Source organism: Corvus cornix, chromosome 2 (genome assembly GCF_000738735.6).
Source record: "Corvus cornix cornix isolate S_Up_H32 chromosome 2, ASM73873v5, whole genome shotgun sequence".
Classification (NCBI taxonomy): Eukaryota; Metazoa; Chordata; class Aves; order Passeriformes; family Corvidae; genus Corvus; species Corvus cornix.
In genome coordinates, this window is record NC_046333.1 from 126,587,591 (window position 1) to 126,608,346 (window position 20,756).

The following is a 20,756-nucleotide window of genomic DNA, read 5'->3' on the forward strand; positions in this document are numbered from 1 at the left end:
AAGTTCCACATCACAAACATGGATCTGCACTAGTATCTGAAAACACAAACTGTCTGGACACACAGCAAAAACTATCCTAATCCCACAATGATTTGGAAGGTCTAATCTTGCTGTACCATGGTAGCTTGAAGAAAGAATCTGTGCTTTTGGGCGCTATACTCATACTTGAATTATTATCTTTGCTTACCCTGAACAAACTACCTGTTATTTCACACAGATTAACAAATTTTAAACCTTTGGGGCCAGAGCACTTACTATAACTCTGTCTAATTTAAAAGGCTTTAGCCCAATCTGGGGGAAAAAAAAAAAAAGCAAGCAACAACTAACTGAATACATGCAGAGCTAGCCCACAGGAATAGTCTATATGAAGCTGACAAAATATTTTTCACTAGTAAAATTTACATGTATGGTAAATATCTCTGAAATGTGGGGAGATATATTTTTTAAATGATTCATTAAAAAACCATATATTTTTAAGGCTGATTTTTCCCCCAGAAAAAAATCCAAAGGATTATTTTAGGGGGTTTTGCATAACTAGAAAACATAGCAAAAAATATTCATGTGATGCCTGTGGAAAAAACTGGTTCCTGCATCTTGTCTTTCATAATGGAGTGTTACTGCAGCCATTTTCTTCAAGGGTCTGATCATTGCACATTCAAAAATCTTAATTATAAAAAGTGTTAATTTTTTTATTGCAATTTCTAAGAGACTTGACGTAGATTGGCAGTTTACAAACTTGATGTGACAGTTTCTGTAACACTTTCAGCACCACCATGAATAATTGTCTTCCAATTAGATATTTCCACAGAAGCGCCTGTGTCATTCATTTGGGAGGAATTCGGTTCTGCACGATGTCATTGAGAAAATGAAATTTGTTTTAATAAAGATATGTCTTAAATATTAACAGGTAAGGGCTCTTAGTTTCTGTCATGTTAAGCTGTTGTCTAAAGGAAATCCCTGGTCCTCTCTCCAGTATTTACAAATCCTTTTTTTCCTTCCTCAATGATACTTTATTCAATAAATTACAATAAAGTTCTAATAGCAGAAGTTCAAACAGAAAGATAGAGAGATTCTGTTCTAACAATTTATCCATAATTTACTGAAGATTTTGTGCCTAGCCCTCTTCTCTGATGCACACATTGTTTAAGAACACAAAATCTGGCATCAGCACAATAAGCTAGTCTTATGATAAATTGAGAATTATGATAACTTGAGTGTTATTTCATGTCCCATTCTATCTTAAAATACTTTCATGTCTCCAAATTCAAGGAAATATAGATATCCTAATTTTCAACTTAACACTCATTTGACTTACTATAATTTTAGATCTCTTCAGATAGCTTTTATGTAATTACAACAGAACTTACAAGATTTTCACATTAAGCTTTGAGCTGAACACGTGCAAGATGTACCACTCATTTCCAAATTGGTCTGACCTTACTGCAATCATACAATCCTTGAATCATTTAAGTTGGAAAAAACTGCTGTTATCATCGAGTCCAACAGTTAACCCAACAAGGCTATATTCACCACTGAACCATATCCCTAAGTGCCACATCCATGTCTTTTGAATGTTCCCAGGGATAAATCCTTCACTTCCCTGAAAAGCATATTCCAATGTCTAAAATGTGAAACTTCCAATGCCTGAAATCCCAACATTTGTAAAATAGGCATTTCTGACGGATCCCTTCTCTTGTTGCTTCAGCTTCAGGGACAACACAGTAGTGCTGAGTTTCTCTGACTTCCTGCTGTGGTTCTGGTATCTCCATGTGAGTGGTGCTGGACAGATGAATGTTGCCCTGCTCTCTGCAGTAAGCACTGTCCAGTGGGTCCATAGGCTCAGAGCTGTACCCTCCCATGTCTGTAGGTTTTCTGAGTGGAGTTGCCTTTGGAGTTCAGCTGCTTTTTTTCTAATCATCTCCTAAAGAGTGACACAGGACCATTATGTGCCCAAGGATTAACTTGTCATCATCTAAAGTGCTGTATTTTATAGAGTGAATTTAAATTCCCAATGTTAAGCAATAATTTAAACCAGAATGCAATATACTTTACCTTAAAGAATTCTTTTTTTTTTTATAGTCTTGATTATTTTTCCTTAGCAGCAATAATTTAAAAAAAGCTGTTTTAAAACACAGTGTTGGAACTGGGTACACCACTGCTTTCAAATGACCATGAAACAATAATGTGCTGTAGTTGGAAAAAATGCTTTCACCTGAAGAATCTATTCTGTCTTCAAATGCCAGCTAAATTCCAACTAAAAGTACATAAGCTGAAGCTTTTATGTGTCACCACACATATACACATCTGTGACAAACATGCATATGAATACACTTGATACATGTATTCTTTTTATCAGATGTAAATTATCATCACTCACTCCACTAGAAATGCAAAGTTTTAAGTGTTGCAATTAGCTTGGGGATCAAGGCCAGTACGTAAATCCTGTTGGAGAACACTGATATTTTCCCAGAACACTGTGCTTACTTCTATATAAATGGTCTAGATGCATGTAAAATATACTATGTTGTCATTTCCAATGTTTTAGTTAGTTAAAAATATAATATTTTTGTATGTGTAACTATGGCAGAAGCACTTGACCCATACTACTTTAGGTGGAATTTCTGAGGGCCTTATTAATAATATATAGTTACTTTCATAATGTAAAATCTAAAAAAAAATTCTAAAAAGATTTATTTAAAAAACAGTTGGGAATATATTTTAATCAATTCCACCTAGCCATGTTCTTGCTGAATATTAACATGTATCATTCTGCTGCTGAATCAAAGTCATTCTTAGAGAAAACTATTTCATCTTTTTGAAACACTTGAATAATACAAATCATTATGCTAAGTACATACAGATTCAGCCTGCTGATGAATACTGGCCTATAGAGAGGATCAAACACTTTACCTGTCTCAAAAATAGGCCAGATATTTCAGTTTTGATAATTGTAGATTATCAGAGTTCCCTTTCATTTGTTGGTGTGTTTTCCTGTGGTATGCATTACAGAGAGAAAATCGAGATTAATGAAAATAGCTCAGATATTCAGAAAAGGTGAAATCGCAAGGAAGGAGATGCTAGGTTGTACTTTCTTGAGTAACAATGTGTTTATGCATGTAAAGCAAATAATATAGCTCAGAACTAAATTGAATCAGAAATATGTTGAATAAATACACTGGAATTGTACTGTTTAGTAAAGAGCTTCACTGTACAGATATTTTTAAAAAGCTTACACAAAATAGTGTGCTTAGTGCATGTTTTTCTTTCCAAAAAGAAAGACAATAGAAACAAAATAACACATTTTGAAGGCAGTTGAGCCACATGAAACAAAGCATTATTTTCTAAATTTTCCCATGTATATACATATGTATATGTGTGTATATGTGAAAGGACACAATATAGTGAATCTCTTTTGTGAAAAGTAAACAGTAGTTACAATGAAAGGGTAAAAATTATGAACATTTTTATTTTATTATATCTTTCAGTCTTACAACATTATGAAAACTCCTAATTTTGATTCACTCAAATGGCGTTCTGATGTTTAAAAATTCATGGAAATTATTTTAAAAGACTTTGAGTGCATGCACTTTTCACTAGGTGAACTGATTTTTGTTTTAATTGCTTTTTATTTTTTTCCTAATCTTAACAGAATTAGGCTCAGGATATATGATTAATGTACAATTTTTACAATAAACCTGTGTTGGAATTTTTTAAACCCTAGGGTGCTAGGTAATAATTCCATAATACTTTTCATATCTCTACTTATTAGTTAGGTTTGTTCTTGTGTGTATGTCATTTTAACCAATACAAAATATAACAAAATCGAGGTATCAATGTAATAGGCAGCCTTTTCCAATTCCATTCATATTTGGTGACTGGATTCCAGCACCCTGTCCATAAAATTCCTTGTTGATTGACCCTTATATATTATCTTATACAGATCTAGCTAGGTGGTTCATGCCAAAAATTACACTCATAATGTGCAAATAACATAAATTATCTTCACTTGTAAATACCCTTCTTTTTCCACTGGCTAGTATATAACTGCTTGAATTTAAATCTATATTAATTTATCCAGAACTAAATGTTGGTCTCCTCTGGTAATAATAATGACTTTATTAGGAAAAAATATAAAATACGTAGAAACATATGAGACTATAGTTATCTTCACTTATTAGTTCTAGTCTCTAATTCTTTAAAGAGGGAGAAAGGTTTGGTGGAAAATAACTGTTACAGTAACCCCAGTAGTACACCAGTAGTCTGAAGAATTCAAGAGTTTTTGGGCTTTGCTTTAAGGTGGCACATAAAAAAGCAAAAAAAAAAACCTCATGGGGTTTTTTTTTTGTTTTTTGGCTTGTTTGTTTGTGGTTTTTTTGTTTTGTTTTGGGGTTTTCTATTTGTTTGGTTTTTTGGGTTTTTTTGGTTTGGTTTAGTTTCGTTTGGGGTTTTTTGTAAGTACAGCCTGAATAAGATGGCTGAAAAGCTACTGGGAGCTATATGACCAAAAAGGAGTGAGGCCAACATCATGTGGGTTGGATACTAATATAGCTCAGACAGTAAAGAACTGTGAGAAAGAATGTGTAGCTTATTTTGTGCTTCAGGCAGCAATCTTCAAATGTTGTAGAGGGTTTTATTCTCATGCTTTTAGCCTTTTTTGCTGTGATATGTCTCATGACATTGCAAAATTCTCCATGCTAGTCTACTTCCCCACACTTTATCCTGTCACTCCATTCCTTCTCATATTCCCAGCTAGAAGGAGGAAAGCTTTATTTGGGGAAGTCTGCATAGGGAAGAGTGTTCTGTCAGCAGCTTGGAAAGATACGCATACTTGTGTATAGGTATATAGATATGTATATATTCTTTAATTTTTTTTTTTAATATTTGTCATTTCTGTAGCAGTTGCCTGATGGATATGCAGAGGGTAGAAGGATAGGGATGAAAGTCAGAAAGAAGAACTTATAATGGTTGGGATTTGTGGCGTAAGGGACTGACCAGGACCTAGAGTTACTAAGAGTGCTACTGAGCCATAACCTCCTTCATTATTTTGATTTTAGGGATAAACTGACTAATTACTGTCTGTAAGCTGTTATTAAGATCCATTATAAGAATAAGATTTTAAAATTTTTCATATTAGCTGTAAATTTGTAGCTTTTAAAAAATACAGCAGTACTTTCAGTGAACATGACTTTCTGGGAAAATTGGTCCAACTGAAGTTCAGTGGAGCTAACAGTAATCCACCAATACATATGCTTATCTCAAGCTGCAAAAAGCTCATAGAATGGGCCACATGGAGAACTTTGTAATCAATCAGTCTTTTTTTCTGGACCTCAGTTTTTAGGACCTGGCAGTCACAAAGAGCTAAGGGGATTTTTAAGTTATATAAGAGAGAAATTCTCATAAACCCATATTTTAAATCAAGGATCTTCTATAGGTACTGAGTTTTACAGTGAAGGAATATTTTCTTATAAGCTTACTAAGGCTTGTAAATGATTTTTTGTATGTGATTTTTCCTGCCACATCAGACATGAGGCATGTTTCAGTGCTGTGCATCTCTTCATATATGAATGGAGAAGAAATATAGGAAAAAATCTGAAGAAATATTGGAAAAAAATTCTAATGCTATTGAAATTGATGGGATGTATCCCACTGATTCAGAAGGTAAAGATTTTAATTTCTTTAGTCTATACTGAAAGAAAAAGTAGCTGGTGAAACAAATTCTTTGACATTTTCATCTTTGGAACTCCAAGCAGTATATTAACATGCCTTTTTTGACAAGTTTCTTACTCTCTTTTAAAATAAGTCTCCTAAGGTCACACTGTGCCCTTTTAGAGTATGGGATCTGCCTAAAAGAACACAAAATTCATGTCTGCAGCACTGGTGAAACAAAAAGCAGCTGGGATTTTGGTTTTAGGACAAATACCCTTTACCTTCAGCCTGCACGTCAGTCAGCCTCTATGCTCAGGTGAACAATGATTCAATTATTTCACGGGATACTGTAAATAACCCAAATCACAACTGTAGTTTCTGGCCATCCACTGGCTTCTCTTTTCCTCTAATGTTGGTTTTACAGTTTTCAACAACTGTTCTCTGATCCTTCTTTTGAAAGTGAAATCTTGCTCTGCAAATGTTATTTGCATCCCCAGCTTTCCTCTCCAGAAAGGCAGATAGGGTCTAACTGCAAACGATGGCTTTTCATTGATTGTCTCTGAGATTCCTTATGGCAGAAAGGGGAGAGTGTGTTATCCTCATAACTTGATGGTGTTCTTGCTGGAGGCATAGAAAGGTCTGCAATATATTTAGGCAACCAGTGTGAGAACAGCTACATTCAAACAATCAAAAATAAAACCTATGAGAAGAGAAATAGGAAGTAAAAGTAAAAAGAAAACAAAACAAAACCAATTCTGAAGCACTCTTCAAGTAATTCTAAAGCTAGAAAAACTGATATAAAGCCAAGCATATAATAGCCAAGAAAATTTTTCCTCTTCCCAGTGAAATATCACGGGTTAGATTTTAATAAATGCTGATATTTGCTAGGCAAAAATTTCTGACTAGCATTATAAAATTCTTACTACATGGATGGCCTCATTTGATAATGTGTGCTTGTAAATTCACTGTGTTTGAAAACAGAAAGCAAGCTCTGAAGACATTTGGCATGCAAAAACAGCCTTACAAAATATGCACATCTTTTGTAGATGAGAGGGAAAGATGATATTTACTTAAACTAGCAGGGTTTTTTTAAAACTATTAAACTTAGGAGTTTATTTGAATAATTTTAATAAAATAATAAATATCACTTAATATTTAATATTAAAACTGCATCAATTATTTGAACTTTAGGATTAAGAAAGAAGTCCCTGATAGTGATTTAAAGAATTCAGTAGAAGTTATTGAATCAACAGTATTGGCAGTTCTAGATGCAACCTGTTTAATTCATAATTTGAAATATGATATAAAAGACTGGAAAGAACAATAAAAGAGCAAACACAAGATGGCAAAAATAAAAATGGATATACAAGTGTTCTTTACACAACCGTAACACTATAATTGTGATTACAATACTCATATTTTAATCAGGAAACATAATGTATTCGGCAGAAAAATGAATGGGAACTTTTGTATTTCTTGTCTGTCCAGCACTTCATCCTAACTCCTCCAAACTCTCTGAACACTATTTGCTCCAAAAATTATGGTTACTCATCACCAGGTAGGAAACTTCTTAATTTCTGTGTCACTAAAGTTGATTGAACAGACTATCAAGGACTAAGGACTACCTTTTAAAAAATTATGGTACACTTGGAACTTAAAAGAAAAAAAAGTCATTATAAGGGATATAAAAAAATAATCTTTAAAGATTTTATGGTCAATGAACTGAAAAACAGATGGGATTATTTTTTTTCTGATCCAAAGTATAACTAAGCAGCAAGATCAATGAAATATAGACTTTCCAAATACTTGAATTCTTTATTTTAAGCTTGTTATGTTAGATTCTAGTTTTCAATAGCATTGAATAATGAATAAAAAAAAATTATCTAATTTTTCTTTACACAAATTTCCTACAAAGCTGTTGTGGAAGACATGTATTAGGTAAACTTTGGAACAGTAGGAATGTTCAAAATATCTTCTGAAAACATTATTTCCATGATTATAAAGGTCTTCTATTTCACAATTTATCATATCTAAAGCTTTTAATTTGCCAAATCCCAAACATCATGCATGCAGATGAACAAGTAGAATGCATTAATGAGGCAGATCACCCTGAAAATTATATAATTGGTAACACCTGTAAGCTCAGATTTTCAGTGATACGGAATTTAAGAGTTATTGCATGAATCATACATAATTTATTTGAATCCTTAGTGAATAATAAAATCTAAGAAGGTAAAATTTACATACAGATTTCTATTAGAAGAACTACCAGTTTGCAGAATCACAAAATTTGTGTTTGCATCACAGTTTCAGTGTTTTCCCAGAGAATCACCATTTTCCCAATACATGATTGGAAATATAGTTCTGGATCTTCTGAAATGACAGCTAATAAGACTTAACTTTTTTTATATATATGCGTTTAAATCTTCTAAAACATTAAATAAGCAGCAACTGTAATATTTAAGCATTATGTTTTCCTGTGGATCAATAAAGATGAAATAAATTTTAGAAACCCTAGAAATAAAGTTTAGTAAAATCATTGTTAAACTTGAATGCAGAGGTATAATATCACTGTCACTACTGGATTTGTTTCACAATGGCAGCCCTGAGACCAAGAGAGTGGGAATTCAGGCCTTGTTCTGTTTTAAATCCTCAGAGATTTGCAGGAAATCAGAGCAAATAAATTCTCTCTTGCTTTGAATTTCTTACATGTATAGATAGAAGATTTCTGGCCTGAAGGGTTTTACAGCACATGAGTCATTCATGTGAAGATGTGGGGGGGAGAAGAAGCAATGTTTCAGAAGGAGAAAGTACTTCGTGTAGAAACACTTTCATAAAGGGATTATACTGTTATCCGCTTGAAAGCGGTCTTTGTTTCTAAGGTAATTTCATTTGGTATTCTAATCCTTTCAGGTGGTGATGTTTGCTTTGCCTTATTGAAGCTAGAATAGGATTTTTGTATGCCTTCTTGATTTTTCTAGCCATTAAAACAGTCTGTGCCAGTAACTTGGCATAAAACTAGTGTTATCCTGCCATACTGTTCCTTGCATATTCCTGTGAAGCTCAGCAGATGCCTTCTGTAGTTTGCTTAAAGTGTGGCTGCAGTTGCAAAAGTGTCGCCATGTGGAAGAGCAGTTTGAGAACAAGTTTCCATAAACAAAGGGTGTAAAGTTGGTAAAGCTATCTCCTTGGCTCATTCACACCGATTGCAGGCAAAACAGGCTGATAAACTAGATATCCACAAAAGCGTAATTGCTATTTTTGCTACTGATGTGAAAGGTATGCAATAATTCGGTGGGAGAGTGGATTTTGTACCTATTGCATAGATCATCTGAGACTATCAGTTCTTTTATGATGGTTACTTAGTTGACATTTTCTAAAGTTATTTCTCATCCATTTTGTTCATTTGTTTAATAACATGGACTGGAGATACAGAAGCCAAATCTTGAAATACATTTCAATGATCACTTAGAACATTACCAGCGAAGGTGAGCTGTGACCACCAAGTAATCTTTAATGCTGTTATGTCCAGAACAAACAATATGACAAAAAACCAGTAAACTGTGAAAGTTAACAATCAGAAAGATTATTTACCTTTCATGGGGAAAGGCTCCTACTTTGATAAAACATGGCTAAGAAAAGTTTTGAAACTTTCTTTAGCATGACTTACTTTGAAAGCAAAACTGCAAGATAAACACAGATGGTGGTAGGAATTTTTTTATTTTTTAATGCTGCAGTTTCCCAGAAGAAAAAGAGCTCTGAATGAAGGGTGGGATGGCACCATTTTTCTGCTTTTGTTCACCTAGGCTTGTTCTGGTTTTTCTCTGAAGACTTTTTATGTAGTTTAGCAGAGTTTTGAACACAGTCTTTTTTGATAACTTGGGGCACTTGGCCCTTAAAGCATAGCTACTTGGTGAGTTATGCTTGCCCCTCTGCCCACTCATGGCAGGAGTCTCCCTTTGCAAGAGTTCAGTCCGGTGAGAGACTTTCCATATCACAAACTGGACAGGGAGGAGTACAAAGTAGCAGTAAGGAGATCATTCTCTGAACTGACCTATAAAGGGTACATTACTGAGCATGTCCTAGTAGAATGCAAGGTAGCTTCACAAATGCATCCCTTTGCCAGCCTGATATGTCTCTGATATGAGACAGAAATTGCCAACACAGGCTGGATAATTTGAGTGACTCTATTTTTATTTAAAAGGAGAAAAGTGTGTGTTTCATTTTTATTTTTATTTAAAAGGAGTAGAGGTGAGCATGTCAAATTAGAAATACCAGAATTTAGACAGTGTTTCTTTTTCCTCCCTTTTCTCCCATACAAAGTCCAAGGGTGATGTCATTCATCCTCTGTACTCTTCATGTTATTCAGACCATTTTCTGCATTGGGTTTGGTTGCTGCAGGGAATCCCTTTATCTCATGAGTTAATCATGGAGGGTGGAGATGGTGACTCCTTCAGGATAGTAGACTAAACAAACTTGAGAAGCAGTCCTTCCTCAGCTAATTTCCACCTCACAGAATTACATTTAGTTCTCCATTTCATAGACTTCAAAGCACAGACCAGATTCTCAAGTGAAGCTCCTTGCCATCAGCACTGATGTTCATTTTTCTTGACCTGCAACAACATGGACAAAGTCTTTGCTGTAAATAAATGAGGGGGTTTTCTGGACCTTACTCTTTCAACATGTGATTTGTCTACATTGGCATATAAAGGCATGGGACTTGAAGATTTTGACAGGCATAGGGCCAGATGCATTTTCAGTGAATCCTCATTATGTAGTTATTCCTCAGTCAAGACAAATTCAACCACATTTTCTGCACTGGAGTCCTGAGAAAGAGTACCCCTCTTTACCTTTGCTCCTAGAACTGCCAACTAATTTGTACTATTTAAGCAGAGGGAGAAGAGGCACATTTAAATTATATATATATATAATGATAATTATACCCAAATGTCTCAAAAGTAGGGGCTAAAAGTTCACTTAAAATACATCTTACTAGAGTTATCTATGGATTAATATATATATCACAAAAGATCACCTTGATGCTAGAAAGGACTGTTTTGTCAAGTGATTGTGATTTGTATCTGATCCTGAATAATTTCATAGTGTTTCTGTATTTAAAATGTTTATCTCTGAACAGCATTATTTACAATGAATGCTATTAAATTTTTCTTACATGTATCTGTAGTCCCTGTTAACAGACATATAGAAAGGTTCCTTATCCTTTCAGGATTCCAAGAAATATATACAAGAGTGGGGAAATAAGACCTGAAAAAATTGACTTGCCTTTCGAAAGTCTTTGATCTGAAAACCTAATTTGCATGTCCCAAGTCTTATGCAGAAACCCATCTTCTTTCTCCATAATTAAGCAGACATCTGCATGTACCTCATCTTCAAAATACACTAATCAGCAAACAGTTTTCATGCATTAATACTCTAAATGTATACAAAAGTGTTAACTACTTTGCTTTACTACAGTTGAGTCAGACTCAAATAATAAGTACTTCAAAACTCAAAAATTCTTCTCCAGTTTGCCTTTATAGCAAACAGTGCTATATATTTGCACCTTCACTAGTGCTTTTCAGGAAAATGCCGGTTTCTGAAAGACTTTTATCACAAGTGTACTATTCTCCAAAAGTAAGATTTATACTCTCATTATTGAGGTAGAAACGTACTTTTATTCAGCAGCCAAGTTTATGAAAGAATGCTATTTTTCCATTGTGTAAAAAAAAGAAAATTGCTGAAAATAGCATCTGAACTATATGATCTGGTGCTACACAAAAAAAAAAAAAAAAATCTAATTACTCACTCCCATTAGTTCAAAGTAATCAGACTATGTGTGCACCTATGTTGCTAATCAGTAACAGAAGAATGAACTCATTATTTGTCAGCAATGCAGAAGAACTTGGCTGAAGTCACCAATTTCCCTGAATTTGTAACAGGTAAGGCTATTGCTGGCTTTTTAGTTCAGAACCTCTCTCTCCATCTCCTATTCTCACTTGTGGATAAGTGGTTAAGATGAACAAAATTCAAAATAAGTTAGCAACCAGCTTAGAAAGCAGATTCCATTTGATGACAGTGCTGGCTTGTCACCGATATCCCAGACAAATCAACCATACATTTCAGTAGTATCTATTTTATAAAGAGGATTTGCTGAAACAGGAAAATACAAGACCTTGATCCTCACAGCGAAATGACATAATAAGTGATTTTTTTGCCTTGTCTTAAAGAGTCAAAAATTCTCGTTAGGTAAGTGTCATCATAATGTGTCCTGCATTTCTGTGCATTTTCTTGACTTTTGTACTTTATTCTAATTGAACTGCAGTTTCTTATAGCTATTTTTAGGATCAATACTTCTTCACAGGGGCAGGATGAATAAGAATCAATCTGAACACTTCAGCTCCTTCATCAGGAATTGCTTCAAACAGCAGCTCTTTCTCTGTAGTAATCGGTGTGATTCTGTTAGCAGCATCAGTCACTGACAACAAGACACCTGAACTGTGTTTCTTTCCCGGTTCATTGGGATCTTTCATTGTTACAGACACCAATATTCTTTCTTATAAGGTTAGAAAAGATCCATAATAACTTTTATACCATTATATTTTAAACTCTAGACTTCATTAACGCACTCTTCAGCTCGTTCAGTTTCAGACTCCTTGCTGCTTATGAATTATTCAGGGTAGATTTCACTTGAGGTAAATAGTTTGATTTGAAGGTTTTTGTATCTGGATTTAGATGCAACGAGAAAAGTTAAGTGCTCAGAATTTTAAGTGAGGAGAATTGCAGAGGCTCAGATATTAAGATGGAAGACATTTGCTGTTAGTGCTCTGGGGCTGCCATTGAGATCTCAGCACGGTGCTATTTGTCATTCTGAAGTAGGTAGGCATTATGATGCCTGGAGTATAAATCAGCCTTTACATGGTGTCGAGTCCTGAAGCACTTAGAACACTCTAATCCAATTCTGAGTTAACAGAACATTTTTGGTTTTACAATCTTTAAAGTTTCCCTTTTTAGTTAACCCTGTCATCTTTTCATTAATCATCATTATTTTCTAGAATTTTATGTACCTCCTCAAATACATTTCTTAATGTTTTGCTTCAAAGTTGTGGTATTGTCACTGAGATGAGATTTAGTTTTAATCATCTAGTAGAGATGAAGTTCCAGCAAAATTAATGTTAATTCTGCTCATGCAAAGAGGAATACTGCCTTGTCCTGCTACCTGGTCAGCATCATTTGGACACTGCATCAAAGTATGATGTCTGTACTTTGTCTCCTCCACTCACTTCTGTGTAGCATCATATTAGTGTTACCTCGTGGACAGAGCTGAAATGAAAGAGTAGCTGTTTCCCTGTGGCTGTTTTCAGTGTATGTCTGCAGTCCAGTAGTCAATATTAGCTCGGCACAGCAAAGCAAATTCTTTTAAATGCTGATTATCTTCTTTCATCTGGGAAGCTAGTGTACATACAAAGGGTCAGTTCAGAAACTATATGTACTGTAGGCTGTCAGTTCATTGAATCTCAGTTCCTGTTCTTCCAGTGGCTGAGTAAACATTTTAACCATCAGCAACCATTTTGCTGATTGAATATTGCTATATATAGTATTATATCGACTTTAGTCAGAGAGTACAACTGTGCAGTCATTTGAATTTACAGTGCTTTTACAGGTGGAGTTGTTAGCATTAATGAAGTCCATTAAAATCACATTCTTGTGCTGCCAGGCAGCACAGTCTGCGTGCGCTGGCCGATGCGGAGACGCAGCGATGGAGTCGGCGCTATGGAACGGGCACTGACTGCCCGCGAACTCACAGCAGCCCCAGCGCAGCTGCACGTGCTGGTGCTGTGCTAGGCACAAAACTCCCTCTGGTGCCCTGGTGCTAGGAAATCTCTGCCTTGCAAGACAGCTGGAGTGAAGGGAAAAGACTCTCTCAGATCAAGGTGTTAGCACTGACTTTAGAGAAATGCAGGCCATACTTTTGACTCTTTAGTCTGTGGAACAGAGAATCCTTAAAAGGCAGTTTTAAGGACATAGTTGAGGATAGCGTTGTCAGATTTATCTATCTGTCTATTTATTTAACTCTGCTCCTTAACTTTCATATGGTGGAACATAAATATTCCAGATCTAATTAATCTAAATTAGCTTAGCCCAAAGTTGTTAAGTCACTGTGATCTCTGGTAAAAAGCTTGTTTTCTTGTACAGCCACCCAAAGTTGTTATTTTCATTGAAATGTTCATGCTCAGTAAGGAAGTATAATAGTTCAGTGGCAGAGTGATTGCTTGTGCTAGCAGTAGCACATTGAAATTACATGACCTCTCATTAATCTGTACTTTGATAAGGTCCTGGAGTAGCAGGATTAATGACATTCTACTGTAAATTATTCAAATCCCTGCCTGTGCACAGACTAACTCTTTGGAGAAACACACAAGTAATACTGAATCTTTTACTGCCTTGGAGAATAACTACAGTGGTCCAGAGACAGAAATTTGCTCATCTGTATTGTGGATCATGTGAATTGTCTAAAAACAGGCAGCTTTGCTTTTCTTATATTATATTTTCTGCATGTGATTTTATTTCTAAAATATTCTATTTATAGAAAGGCTGCTTTTCCTATCACCCCATCCTTTTCATTTTATCTTTTGGACCCCACACAGCACTCTGAGAGCTATGTACCTAGGCTGGCTTGGTGACATTAATTTCATTTGGCCCACAAGGCTTTCCTGGCTGCTATGTTTCCCTTGTGCCACATCAGCCTCATCAAATCCTATTTTTCCTCTTGGCTCCTTTCTGTCAGCCTGCATTCTTCTGAGCGTTGTCTCTTCAGCCATATCTCATCCCATGCAGTGCTTTCAATTCTTGTTACCAACATTACCTCCCCTGTGAGGATTATAAACCCTGCTCCTAGTGCAGCAAAACTATGTGGATTTCATGTCTAGGACAACCTTTCTCTATGGAAAATTAAAATGAGCATGCCACTCTCACATTTTAAGATCTATTCCAGGAATTCATGGACCTGAATGTCAGAGGGACTATTAATGTTTCTGTTGCAGCCCTATATAACAGCTCACAAAATTACTTCCTCAGTCATCTCTCTATACAGCTGAGTAAGCTCTGATTAAAAGGTATCCTAGATCAATTTATGGGAAACAATACATCTAGCAATGGAGTTTTTCATATCCTTTAACCACCATTGATTAAATGTTTATCAAGTGTTCAGCTGGGAGTCCAACTCCTACTCATGACTTTCACAGCTGTTTCTTAGACATAAGAAAAATTGTATTTTCTACTTTTACACAGCAGTTTTCTATGTACTGCTGTGTGCCATATTTATATCACTTGAGCTTTTTTCAGGGCAGAAGCAAGTCCTCATACATGGCAAGCCAATGATAACCTATTTAAATTTTTCCATTTTTTAAGTGTAAAAACTGGATGCAGTACAGACTATTGTCTCAGTGTTGTACAGAGAGTCATCCTGCCTGAAAATGTCTTTTTTCTGTATTGTGGAATTGCATTAGCCATTGTTGCAGTAGCTTTCTGTTGACAGTTAGTGTTCAAAAGAGGAAAGCCCAAATAAAGCCAATTGGAAAAATCATCAGAAAGTGAACTTCCTGCAGTGGAGTGCAGGGTTGACCAGCATCAGTTGATAGACCTCCCTGGTTAAGGAGTGTTTTTTCCTCAGCACAACACCATGCCCAAGTTCTACAGATAACTTCTACCAATAGAAATCATCCTTTAAATTGGCTGTGGATGGTCCTAAGGCTGCTGTTCTGTTCTGGTTGTGAGTATCACTGTACAAGAAGGAATGGGTCCCCAGAGACTCTCCCTCACCTATCATCACTGGGATGCTCTGCACCATACTTTAGTACACATTATGGACTAATCCTGTGCTGAGTTGTGTTTTGGCATGTGGCATGAGTGCTGTCTATGCTGCTTCTCAGCAGTTTGCAAAGCACTGCTGTACCTTTATCCAGTCCACAGCAGAATGACACTAATGAAGAGGCTCACAAACCTTACCTCTACTGTTCTCCTTCCTACAACGGTTAGACTGCTACCAGTTAAAAGAGGTTACTTTTTATTCTTGATGGTGTATTGGTACTGGAAATAAGGATCAAAAATTTTAATTTTGTTGTCACATGACAATCTTTAGAATCAACCACTTAGGTGTATAAAGGTTGTTGGTAGACTTTATATACCAATACCTTTGGAGTCCTCAGTGTTCTATGGTGTATGAGAATATTGTTGTTTACTAAACTCATACTTCTCAAATTATGTTAGCCTGTTTTAACAACACAAAAACAGATTTCAGGAACTTTGCTTAAAATCTTTTACGGCAGTTTGCTTTTGAAACTGCTACAAAATTGTAATGGCTTTTCATTTTGATTTGCTGGCAAGAAACAAGTTGACTGCCCTTTCTTTGAAAAACTTAAAGGCTGAACAGAAAATTATTTTGCTGACACACTAAATGTTTTTTGCAACTGAACTGATTTTCTTCGGTAATAAAAGTTGATTGGTATAATGAAAAAATGTTTTATGTAAGCATCACACTACTGCACCAGTGCAGCTCTCCAGCCTTCTCTAAGATGCTCAGGACACACTCATTTGAATCAACAGGCTTATCCACATGGTACGAGCTCAGAGCAGAAAATTTCAGCCTCAAATTATTTCTCTTTGATTAGGTACCCAGATAAGGGAACAGCATGTTAACATACTCTCTGAAATGCATGTATGTATATATATTTGCATAAAGAAATGCATATATTAACACATAACCAGATATTTATATATTATTTGTTCCTTTTAATTTATGTTCAGAGGTCTAGTTTCCATTTGACTGGAAGCCTGTGGCTGCTTTCTCACTGTTAAGTGGTAGTTAGTGGACTGCAGTTTCTGAACAAATTTTCTGAGAAGCAAAAATGTCACTGTTACACTTCCCAGAGTAAGGCAGAAGAGTAGTTTGCCATTGCACAAACTATTGCTGTTTTCTTACTGAAACTCAAGAAATCACTGATGCTTTTTATTGCCAGCTCTGTACCATCTAATACAAACTTAAGATAAAGATAGATGCCTTGACAACTGCCTGTTCACTAATTACTTCTACTAAAGCAGTTTAATATCACTATTCATTCATTTATTTAGAAACTCCTCTTTTTTTTTCTACAGCCTTCTTTGTTTTCTGTTACTGAAGCATTTCAGTCTAAGAACTTGTACTCCAATATGCTGTAATTGAGTTTAAATGTTAATTTTCCCAATTTCCTGAAGTATATGGTTAAAAGGATTTCATATCTTAGAAATAATGATATTTCTCTTCACTGGAACAATAGAAAATTCTCTTTGCGTTTCTGTTTCAAGTAACCCTCTTCATTTACATACTAACATCCCCCTCAATTTCTTTATCAACCTGATGATATTCCTCAGAAATCCCCACATAAATATACAGAGAGTTCTTCTTGCCTGATGCTGTAGAACAGAGGTACCTGATACTGGTCTCAGTTCCTTTTTTTTGCTTGAAATTTACCTTAGATTATTTAATTCGTCTTTTTTATTTGCTTAGTTTATTATCAAAATAATTTCTGCTGTTTGACACCTTAGAAAAATCAAAATGGAAGGATTTCCGGAATAACAAAGTCTAGTTTCTTACTGCTGTTATAACTCTCTTAGCCAGTTAATAAAGCTGTTAAAATCAATATGTCTGTTGCTTGAGGAGTTTTGATTTATTCGGGACTCCAGATTAAGCTTCCCTTATCCGTGTATACTATCTTTTGGAGTTGTTCCTGTTTATAGCTAGTTTCTGCTTCACAGAAGAAGAGAAAAATGCCTGCAGGAGCTTAAGAGGGCTTCTTAGTCCAATGAATTTGTCACAAACCCCATAGATTTTACTCAGAGGGCCCTGCCTTTCATAAACTTAATTACTCTCTCCACCTGTTGTGAGGGGCCAGATGTGCTACTGCTATTATTTCACGCTTTCTAGAGGACAGAGCACTTCTGAGACTTTCTGTAGCTGCACAGCGAATTTGTTTGTTTTTCATGCTAGTCACACACAGTAGAAGGCTCCTTTAAACAGGGCTGGCAGAAGTCCATGCTGTCCCTCACTATGGGAGCAATTAGCTCTATTATATAGATAACCATGCTCATAGAAATGAGGTATGGGTACCATTACATGCCCCTGCAACATTTGTTTAATTGCTAAAGCACTTGTTTATGCACTGCTTTGTTGGAAGAGAATGTATTAAACTATAAAACAATGATCTGTCAGGTATAAAGCCTGCAACCTTGAGGGGATCATTATGGGGCTCAGATCAAAAGAATTTAAGAAATTTTGTCATATATCAAATGTTGTCTGAGACCTAAGCTTCATCTTGCTGTTAGCTATAAGGCAGTTTTATGGACCGTCAGTATGAAGAGAATATTTACATATTTTTATCAGCAAGTAATTGGTTTTTTATCATTTGTGTTTTCTGTCTTCTTGTATTACACTATATCATGTTGTTCATAAGAAATTGCAGTACTGTCATGTTAAGTGGCACTGCTATGTTACCTCAAAGCATCTGATTTACTTCTTTACTCTTGTTTGATAGAACAATGAAATTAATGAATTGTGTTCAAGCCAGTGGCAGCTTTGATGCTTTTTAGCTGGTAGATATATCAACAAAATTTTATGGTAGATGTGAGTATGCAAATATGTGTAATGCAATGGAGGTTTAACAGATCAATGTTGTACAAAAAAAGGCTTAGCATATGTTATTTATTACCAAACTAAAACTAACTAAGAAGAATAAGTGTCATACAAAAGTAAAGATGAAAAATGTTCAATACCTTGCAGCTTTCTCCTATATATTTCTTTCTGAGATAGCCTTGATTATCACATGCCTGTTCCTGCATAGGCAGTAAAATCACTACTGAAGGCGACTGCTCAGGTTTATATGGAAATTCAAATAGTCGTGGCATGTTGTGACCCTTGCATTTCACAAATACTTCTGGAGACAAGTAGGGGAACTTTGCAAGGTCGTTTCAAGGTAATGGCCATTCTTCATCATTCTGCAGAATGGATTTTAAGAGTGTTTATGAAGTTTTAATTCAGGATTCAAAACTCTTTACCCTAGATAAGAGCTGTCTCTGGCTCAAAACTTATTAAACTAAAAGTTATTAGTTCCTGGAAAAGTGTGCCAAACTCCCATCTGAAATTTTTTGTGTAATAACCTACGTATGAATTGATAGTGAGATACATTTCTTTGCCTTATATTTATGGAATTAAACACATAGTTTTAATTGGCTCAAGGCAAACAATGAAGTTACTGCTTTATGATTTTTGATAAACCTTTGAGAGTCATAAACTGCTGTAGTCAAGTAATCTGGCCCCTATTATGTGGCAGTTGCGTCTGCTTTAGCATGAGCTGTTGTTTAAGGCTGAAAGTTCTTTATTAGTAATCTGTTTTCCTTTGTTAATCTGTATTTAGATGACAAAATTTAAAAAGTGGAAGAAATATCATATTTTCTGTCCCTACGGGCTTGCTAGAGCAATCAACACTCTGTAAGTAAGTTCAACCTTCTGGAAATTAAAACAAGACTTTAAGTCTAAACAAATTTTCTAAATTATTATCTTTAAGAATATTTTACTATGTGATTTTTTAAATACTGATTGTTCTTGGGAAAGCTGAAACCGAAGTTACTTCTACTGGAAATATAAACCTTCCCATACCAAAGGCATTAAGTTATTTCAGTCTTATTGAAGCATTATATCTGAATTCTGTTAGTGCTTGAGGTTTAAGTATAAAATAGCATTTTCAACCTGTCTAAAGGCAGCTATTTATGCTAATGAACTTTGGAATGGAAAAAAGTGGTGCAGTCACATATTGAGGAGGGCTAAATATGAGAATAAATTTTTTAATTATAGTAAGTTCTGCTTTAGAATCTGTTGTTTTAAAATCTAATCTGAAGACTCTAAACCACTGGTTGAAACTCCAGCACACTTCTGGAACATTCAAATAATTTTCCATGTTGGTCCGTCAGTCAAGTATTGATCCTGGCTGCCTCTGACACTTTGAATCTAATGAGGTGACAGTCCAAGGTCTTGTAGCTGCAGGGTATTCCTTCCAATATGTCATAATTTTCCTGCTTTTTTTTAAAGTTACCTGTATCTATTTCTCATTTTAGGTCAGATGACCTTGGACTATCAAACTGTAAGCTGTTGAAATGAATAGTCCTTTGAATTGTACAGTGGCTTTCTCAGAACATTCAGCTTTGATGATATTGCACTTTGCTCAGTGTGACTAACTTTCTCTGACTGTATGTTTCAGTTGTGCAGATATGAGTTTTAAAAATTGATTACAGACTTTCTCCAATCCAAAATATAAAAGTCCACATACATAACCTGGTTCTGAGTTTTTTATCATCTTTTTTCTTCTCTACCCACAGTATGTTGTTTTAGAGAACTCTCCATAAATAGCAGTAGTCAATGTTGGTATAAACTATCAATTTGGTGCTGACAAGTGATCCCAGATATTCTTTACAGCTGGGTATCTAAGAGCAACTCATTCAAACAACTTTTGGAGGTAAAATTATAACTGGGGAATACTGCCACATGTACCTGAGGCTTTTCTGGTTCTATAACCTTCTTGTTATGCTTTTATAACAACCACACGTGAATTGAGCTGAATTTGTTAGCAGAAATATCTTTCTTCTACTTGGAAGCCTTCTTTCTTCTACTTGGACTTTATGACTTCTGAGAGCTCTCTGATAAGGGAATTTGAGATACTCTGTCTGCTGTAAAAGCTGACTGAAGTGCTGCAGCTACAGGGCAAACCTCCAGGCCTGCAGGCATGTTTTTTCAGCAGGAGAACAAGTGCTTCTCCATGAGGTCATACCTGATCTGTATTACAGGGTCTTCCTTATACAGAAACAAACCTTTTTGGTTCTACATGAATAAATTTTCCTTATGTCACAACACAAGCTTCCAGAAACAGACTACTCTAGGCACAAAATTGCTTCTCCCAGACTGCTCATCGTTTCAGTGAAGTAAATCTTTAGGCTGATCTAGAGAAGTTGGGACATAGTTTTTAAGTGGGACAGTCCAATAAAATGAGCAAATACACCTGAATAATAGATTTGGTGTTTTTTGGAAG

At 35.4% G+C, this 20,756-nt stretch overlaps 1 protein-coding gene across 5 annotated transcripts in view; it reads left to right on the forward strand.

Annotated features, from left to right (window-relative positions):
- RALYL (RALY RNA binding protein like) overlaps positions 1–20,756 on the forward strand; it is a 387,237-nt gene that overhangs the window by 105,585 nt on the left and 260,896 nt on the right. Inside the window, exon 1 of one of the 5 annotated variants that reach the window (XM_010405034.4) lies at positions 19,112–19,165. The exons of the other annotated variants lie outside the window; for them this stretch is intronic. The gene's annotated coding sequence lies outside the window, so the exon portion shown is untranslated. Of the gene's footprint in view, positions 1–19,111; positions 19,166–20,756 lie in introns of those variants that run through there. 5 annotated transcript variants of the gene reach the window in all.